The sequence below is a fragment of the Macaca thibetana genome, chromosome 7, assembly GCF_024542745.1.
Source record: "Macaca thibetana thibetana isolate TM-01 chromosome 7, ASM2454274v1, whole genome shotgun sequence".
Taxonomy (NCBI): Eukaryota; Metazoa; Chordata; class Mammalia; order Primates; family Cercopithecidae; genus Macaca; species Macaca thibetana.
In genome coordinates this window covers 96,383,555-96,391,871 of record NC_065584.1, presented here as the reverse complement: position 1 = coordinate 96,391,871, position 8,317 = coordinate 96,383,555, and the positions used below count along the sequence as shown (strand labels likewise).

Genomic DNA, 8,317 nt, shown 5'->3' with positions numbered 1-8,317 from the left:
TTGTCTAAGATATAAAAGCAATTGTATCTAAAAGTGGGAAATCTCCACCTCAATTATCAGATTAACAATAGGGGCATTTCTTCAGAGGCCAAATATCTGGTTGTTCCCAAGAGAGAGAGAAAGCTGCCTATGACACGTGCAGGAGATTTTATTTTATTTTTTTTTTAAGTATAATTATGACATCACTGACCAGTGCCCATAATGTAAGACCTGGTTCAAAATCTGTTTAGAGAAAGTCAATATAACAAAAGTGTGTTAAAAATTTTATCAACTACGAGTCCAGTTGCCATTCTAAATGCTGTTGTGATTATGTAGTAAAGTTAAATTGGTATAAGCAACAATATTATTCCCTGGATGGGGCATTTCCTGGGTGGAACATAGAAAAGGAGACAGGTAATGTGTTTGAACAATTAAAAACAAAAAACCCAGGAAGCTGGGCAGATGAGTGTATTGTGGTGGGAAGGGGAAGTTGTGACCTTAGATTTCTGTATCTTTAGTTGTTTCACTTTCTATACCATTTAATGATTGAAAAATGCGGTTGGACTGCCGGAACCACAGAACAGGAACTCCACTGGGGCAGGAGTTAAAGGCAAAAAGCTTTTTGTGTGGGTTCATTTACTATTTTAATTCATTTGTATTTTTAGTCAGCTTTAAAGGTATGGTTGCTTCTTCTACCTACTGCTCTTTCTCTTCTTTTTATGCCGTTTTACCCTGTGTTCTCTGGTAGGGCATGTAACCTTCGGCACAGTGGGAAAAGCCAATTTTGCCATAGGCCTCAGCTTGCTCTGACTCGGCTACTAACTTGACTCATAGCTTCAGGCAGGTTATTTCATGGTTCTGATGCTTATTTTCCTCATCTTGAATCAGCGATTTTATTAACTGTCTCCCGGTTTGTGAAAATTCAATATGATCACGTGTTACATGCCAATCACAGAAACTGGTGCGAAGTTGTGTTCCTCAGTGGTAGCTATTGTTGTAAGTAGGAATTGCATGACAATGGCAGCTGTTTTCTATCATGTCCTCATGTTTTCTAAATTTGTATCCCTCTTTCTCCCATTTCCTATCTTAGCATTGTTATTAGCTAACTTTTATTAAGTGGTTATCATGGCTGAGGACACTGTAATGAGGACTTTATGTGAATTACCTAATTAATTTCTCAGAAAGTATGAGATAGCTATTATTTTAAGCTATTTCATAGCTTAAATAACCAGTTCGTTGAAGTCAAAATTTAGACAGGTTAAGGGAACTCGTTTATTTACACAATTAGTTGCCCAGGCAGAATTTGATTTGAGGTCTGACTCCAAAACCAGAGCTCTTAATCACCAATTACACCAACTAAACGCTTCGTTTCACAGCCCGCCTATTCCCAAAGGTCCCATTCCCGTTTTAAGGTTATTTTCTGTAACTCTCTTGTATTTAATTTCAAAAATGCTATTTCCCAGGAGATGAGTCCCTGATCTCCCTGAAGGCATGGATCATACCATACATTTCTTTTCCTAATCCACCCAAATTCCCGCAGCGCACAGACTTAGGCTCATTAATAGACGGGAAAAGAAACTGACCAGGCAGTGAAACCGAGCAAACAAAGTACAATAAGACAACTACAGCAGGAAAGCGGGATAAAAAAAAAAAAGTAGAAAAAGAAAGTAAGGGAAAGGGGGAACAAACGGCAAATATTCACTGAGTGCCAACAATCGCATGGGAGGATCTTTAGGGTTCTCTGCTGAGTACTCGGGACGGCTAACTGAGCAGTACGCCGGCCTTATCTCATACATAAGGCACCAAGGCTCAGGAAACAGTTCTGTGGATCTGGGCGGGCACCTTCCACCCACAGTCGCGCACACGTGGAATAGGTTTAATAGGCTGTCTGGCTCGGGCACCTCTTCCCAGGGTCAGGGCGTTACAAAGGGAGGCTGCTGTCTTCCCATGAATCTATTAGGGACCTACAGCAGCGAAGAGAACCCTTCTGAATATCAGCGAAGACGGCTTATTAAGACTTTATGAGTTTGCAAGCCATCCTCGTCCTATTTCCTCACTTCGGACTTTTTGGACACACCTTCCTTTTCCTGTGAGCCAACCCAGACGAATGAGTTACAAGTAATCGCCTTCTCTACGCCCAGCCAGTGCCCAGCACCAAGCACAGCGCCTCCTTGCAACACCCGGCTGAGCTCCGGGCGGCAGCGCAGGAGCTTGGGTCGGAGGCTGCTCTAAGGTGACGCGCGGCCGCCTCCTCCCCTTTAAGGCGGGGCTCGCAAGGGCCGGGGGGGCCAAGGAAGTCCGGGGGCCCTCGGTGATGCCCCCGCCCCTGCCGCGCCAGGGTTGCTCCCTGCGCTCCCGAGTGGTGACTGCCGGTCCCGCGCAGGTGAGGGGCGCGCGCCGGCCCAGCTTTGCAGCCCCCGAACGCGGCCTCGCACAGGTGAGGGCGGTGCCGGGTTCACCTGGCAGCGCGCGTGGGCCGGGCAGCAGGGTCGCCGCCTGCTCTTTCCTGGGGTGGGCGTCTTCTCTCAACCAAAGCTGGGAGTTGGGGACCTGGAGGGTCCAGGATGAGAATTCAGTGGAGCTACTACCCCGGAGCTGCTTGTGGTTCAGAGATCAGAAAGGTGTCCTGAGGACTGGAGATAGAAATCCAGGCGTGGCGTACTGGAAGGCGCGCTAGGGGAGGGCAGCCTGCCCCAGGATTTCTTTGCACTTTAAAGGCCACACATTCAGTCTCCCCGGGGCGCTACGGAGTTAGTCACCGCCGCGTTCAGGGCTCCTTCCACAGAGGTCAGTTCCTCAGCTGGGTGGGCTTTGATGCGCTCTCTTCGTAGAGACCCGGAGGTTCAACTTTAATTCTTTGCGCTGACATTTGCCGAGCGACACAAGAGCAGAAATCCTTGGGATAATTGCGTGGTAACAGTGTCTCAATCCCACTAAAGTAAGTTAAAAATAAAGACGGTGATGTTGGTGGTGAACTAGAGAGGCGATTAGTTTCCGCAATTAGTTCCCCACTGCTCTGTCCATTTGTTAAGCAAATGGTTGCTGACGGCTTTTTTAAATGATTGGGTTGCTATAAAAGAGGTTTTCTCTAGTCTGAATGAACTGTGCGATGCTGACTGAGGGTTTCAGCCTCCTCTAGAGTCTTACAAGAGCTTGGTCTGGAAGGTACATGGGTGCGAACACTTAAGGTAGCAAAGCAGCTTCTCAGTGAACCGTGAGACGTTAGAACACCTGCTTCAGGACGCACAGAATTCGGACACCACTTATTGAAGGATTTGTATGGATTATGATTTCCATTAGCATTCATTTTTTGCTTGAGTCAGTAGCATTTCAATTCAACAAATATTTGTTGTACACTTGTTAAAGGGCAGACCTCTGAGAGCCGGGCTGGTGTGCTGTGGGGTAGCACAGGTGTTGATATTAATACAAAGGGGAATTTTAAGGCACTTATTCCTCACAAGTGGGTGTTTAGAAAGAGACCTATGGCGCTGCGCTTTACCTCAGCAGCACCTGTGCAAATCGCTGGTTATAAGTATTTAAATGCAGGGAGAATGTAAATCTTTGAAGAGTATCTGTCATTAACCTGATCAGTCATTCCAAAACAATACGAATTGTCAAAATCATGCTTAAAATAAGATTATTAAGAATTAACTCTGTGCCAAGCACCATGCTAGGCACTTTATCTTGTCTATGCAATCTACAAAGTAGATACTATTCCCCTGTGCAGATGAGGAACTGAGGCAGAGAGGAGTCCAGGAATTTGTACAAGGTCAGTGGTGAATTCAGAAATTGCATGTGGCTATTTGAGTGCAGAACTCATACTTTTTCACTATTCCATGCTGCCTCTAAGATGGAGAGTGTAAATCCTGCAGATTTAATATAAGAATTCAAATTTATATTCATAGATCCTATCTCCTGGGGATTAATGGAGTTAAAGTAGTCCTCAGGAATAAAGTGAGCACTGTTTTCATTGCACTTGTGTGGTTAAACTATAACCTACCTGTGACAAGTAGATGAACAGCTACCTTTAAAAGATAAAATTTATTATGTGTCTTAACATATTTTGAAAGGCCTGATATATCCAAACATGGCCAATTAATAAAATCGCATATATATTCCCTCTGTTACACATGGAAGGAACAGCTGATTTTCATATTATTCGTGTGCTTTACTATGGACTCCTGCAGAAGTGAGTTTCTCAGCTGGGTGGGCTTTGAAATCAATTTCAGCTTGATTTCTTCTTATAGCTGCAAGATGATTAGAGGTCTCTTGTCACCTGGAAAGAACTTTGTGTTTGTGTAAATCTGTGCTCACACACGAATATACATTTTTCCTTAAACCTATTTCCAGAAGTGTAGAGTACTACAATGTGATGATCTGGCGAGGAATCAAGTTCCTTATTTGACTTTTGAGTAAAGGATTTATAACAACTGACAATTTCTTTAAGTGCATGTAAACCAGGAAAGTACTTTTCAAATTAAAAGTATTATACTGTGGAGAAAGGAAAGTGAGTGAAAAATAGTACTCTGAATTCAAATAATATTTCTTGTCATGGAGAACACTTGTTTTCTTAAAACTTTTCTTGTAATTGTTGGTAATTACACACGAATGGAGGGGGTTTATATTTAAATTACCTTGAATTGTTGCCAGTTAACTGTTGAGAAAAGGCTTTGCCTGTGATGGGAGGATCAGGTAGAATATTTTGCCTGTATCAATCTTGGCACAGATTTTTTTTTTTTTTTTTTTTTTTTTTTTTTTTTTTTTTTTTTACTCTATCTTCACCTGAAGGTGAAACCAGTGGGACGCCTTAAACTCCTCTTTAGGAGCAGAGCCGTTAAATCCTTCCTAGGAGGTACTTATAAAAGCGTACTTGACTTGGTAAGGTGTTCTTAGGGGGAGCCAGAGTGGGTGATGAAGGAGCAGAATATATAGAGGATGTGAAGCAGGGGCAGATCCAAGTTTTGTGAGGCCTGAAAGGTAAACAATTTGGAGACTCTGTTTAAGAAAATTTGGTGTGAAAGTGAATATGTATTTAAAATGAGAAAAAGAGATGATAATTTGCTGGAGATTTCCGCCTGTTTCTGTGGAGATCTTGGGCAACGTACCAGAAATGCTTACAAAAATAGGCGTGCTGATTGCAACGTGGCTTCCCCTCTCCTTGAGAACACTCAGCATCTCCCAGCAGCTTGTCACACCCACGAGGGGGCCCTGGGAGTGAGAAGCCCAAAGTTGAAGCTCAAAAGTGAGAGGGAAAGTTGTGGTTAAAGGCAAAGGACTCATGCTCCATTGAGCAAAGAGACTGCTGGATGGGACGGCAGAGACACTCTGGACACTCATGTCCAACGAACAATTCTGAGAGCTGGTCTCAAAGTTCTGAGAACTTTGCAGGTTGGTTTGTTTCTCAGGGATGCCTTTGGCCATTGGCTTTTCCAACTATCAGTCACCATTTATTGGGAGTTTTCTAATGTCCCAAGTCCTGAGTAAGGTGAGGTCCTGATTGTCAAGAACTCCCAGTCTCATGGAGCTGATTTCATTGATCACAGTGCTTTGGTTATAGGCTTGCATAGAGATGCCACGGGAGCCCTGGAGGGTTCCTGATGCTTGAGCTGAGTTTGGAGTTACTGCGATGGAGTCCAGGAGGGCCATTCTAAGTGAGCAGAGGGCCATTAAAATGGTGCTTGGGCACAGTGGCTCACGCCTGTAATCCCAGCACTTTGGGAGGCCGAGTTGGGTAGATCACCTGAGGTCAGGAGTTCAAGACCAGCCTGGCCAACAGGGCAAAACCCTGTCTCTACTAAAAATACAAAAATTAGCCCGGCGTGGTGGCAGCACCTATAATCCTAGCTAATTGGGAGGCTGAGGTAGGAGAATGACTTGAATCTGGGAGGCGGAGGTTGCAGCAGTGAGCCAAGATTGCACCATTGCATTCCAGCCTGGGCGACAAGAACGAAACTCCGTCTCAAAAATAAAATAAATAAATAAATAATTAAAAGCCCTGGTGGTTTAGACCCCATGCATTCTCCTCCACTGATATTCTTCTAGTCCAGCAGCACCTATGTACCTGAGATTAACTTGTTAGAAATGCACATTCTCAGGCACCCCACATTAGGATCTCTGCATCTAGGGCACAGTAATCTGTGTTTTAAGAAGCCCTCTGGATGATTCTGGTGCATGCTAAAATCTGAAAACCACTGGTCTTAATATTTAAGAGAACAGATAGGGCATGGAATCCCTTATGGAGATCACTGGGAGGGAATTGAAATTAATAATAGTAATATATTAGTGTTGTAATATAGTAATTTGTATTACTGTCACTAACATTTATTGAGCACTCAGTTTGTGCCAGGCATTTTGTGAAGAAATATCAACTCTTAATCTTCAGTACAAACCCTGGATAAGGCAGGGCTATGATCACCTGGATTTAAATGTGAGAAAACTGAAAGAGAGAGAAGTAGGAAATTGTCCATAGTCACACAGCTGGAAAGTGGTTCAGCCAGGATTCAAGCACAAGCTGTCTGGTGTTGGAACCTTCCTTCTCTTTTGTCTTGCCTGGGAGAATTTTCATTGATGCCACTGTTGTGTGTTGGCGCTGGCCGAGAGGCATGCCTGGGATTGCTTGGGATGCACCTATTTAACAATTCTAGTCATTTGCTGACTACTGTGGTTAAGAAATTTTTCATTACAGACACATTTCCAAACTAGGGAGGAAGAACTTTACTGTCATTTACTCCTAGTGCAGACTTTTACAATTTCATGAGTGAATAGACATGATTCCATATAAATGATTACATCACATGGAAATACCACTTCCCATAGCGTCATTATTAAGGGCTCATGGATTTCCCAGTGGGGAGTGATGCTGGTGATTATGGAAGGTGGCCTTGTTTCCTTGTTTAGGAATGCTGGGGATTTGATCTGATTATTAGACAGAGGCTTGTCTCCTAGAGGCCAAGCACCTCCCCAGGCCACAGAGGACTTGAAGGTGATGTTGTGTTTGTTCATTATGTTTTGGAAGATATTCAGAAGAGCTGTGCCTTGTTCTATTACAGTTTTTTTTTTTTTTTCTGGTTAAACAAAACAAAACAAAACAAAAAACTGTTGCCCATGATTCTATCCTGTTTTTGTTTTTTTTATCATATAGCCCCATGGTGTCAGGCAGCGTGAGTAAGAATGTGCAGATACTGGCATGGATATGCGTGCGAGTGTGTAGAGTGATGGTTTACTCTTGGGTATAAACCTAAGATTGCTGTGCCTTTACCTCCCCTCTGGAAAAAAATGTTTACACAAACATTAATTTGAGTTTATGGTAGGCAGCAGAATCTAATTCTGAGAATGCCAGCTGTGTCATCTATGCAGTCATTTCATTCATGTGATCACTGGTTGCCTGCCTAGTTGTGCTAAATATTATGTTAGGCACCAGAAGAGATACAGTGTGACCAAAACAGACATGATCCCCATGGACCGGAATAGAAGTCCTTATATGTAATGTTATGGAAGAACAGAATAGATACCCTCCCTCTGGCAGTGAGTCAGCAGGAAAGGCACTCAGAAGTTATTGTAGCTCAGGAGGGAGGTAGGTTATTGGACTTAAAGCTTTAGGGAAGTGGAGGTATGGCAGGATTTGAGAGATAACTAGGAAGATTACACACGTGACCAGGTGGAAGTGGGTGATGAAAAAGAGGGAGGTGCTGGGCCTGCGGATCAGGTTTGAGCCTTGGGCTGCTGGCTTGGTGCCAATAACATAAGTCAGTACTAGAGGAGGAAAAGCCTCTTTTCAGAGAATTATGACCTTCATGGACACTGAGTCTGAAATGTCTGGATGACCCCAAGGTAGAGATTTTAGGTGGATAATTGGATAGGATAAAGGTCTGCACTCCAGGAAAGAGGTTGGCAATGTAGAGATTTGAAAGAACTGGTCTTTGGATGGTAATTGAATAATTGACTAATTATCAACTGATTGAATAATGCAGTTGCTATAACAACTGAATAATTCAATCAACTGAACTCATTCTTTAGAGGGTGGAGACGAATCCTCCACTCCCTTTGGCCTTTGAGATATTTGAGAGCCATGTTTGAGAGGTGGAGGTGGAAGGAGGTCCTCAATGTGGAAAAGCAAACAAGAGCCATTGAAAGCAGTTGGGGACAGGACTAAACTCTGATTTTTTTTTTTTTTTCAATGCTGCCCAAATTCTTATCTAAGGGGTCTGGGGAGTCATGTCCTACAAACTATAAATTCTTATCAAATGAGTTTTATTTAACCATATATATCATGACTTACTTTCCCGTCTGACTCTGGCATAACATTGCCTGACAAAGAAGAAAGTGGAAATATTTTACC

At 43.2% G+C, this 8,317-nt stretch overlaps 1 protein-coding gene across 1 annotated transcript in view; it reads left to right on the top strand.

Annotated features, from left to right (window-relative positions):
• Window positions 1-2,298: 2,298 nt before the first annotated feature.
• MCTP2 (multiple C2 and transmembrane domain containing 2) overlaps window positions 2,299-8,317 on the top strand; it is a 259,899-nt gene continuing 253,880 nt past the window's right edge. Inside the window, exon 1 of the mRNA XM_050799764.1 lies at window positions 2,299-2,416. The gene's annotated coding sequence lies outside the window, so the exon portion shown is untranslated. The remainder of the gene's footprint in view (window positions 2,417-8,317) is intronic.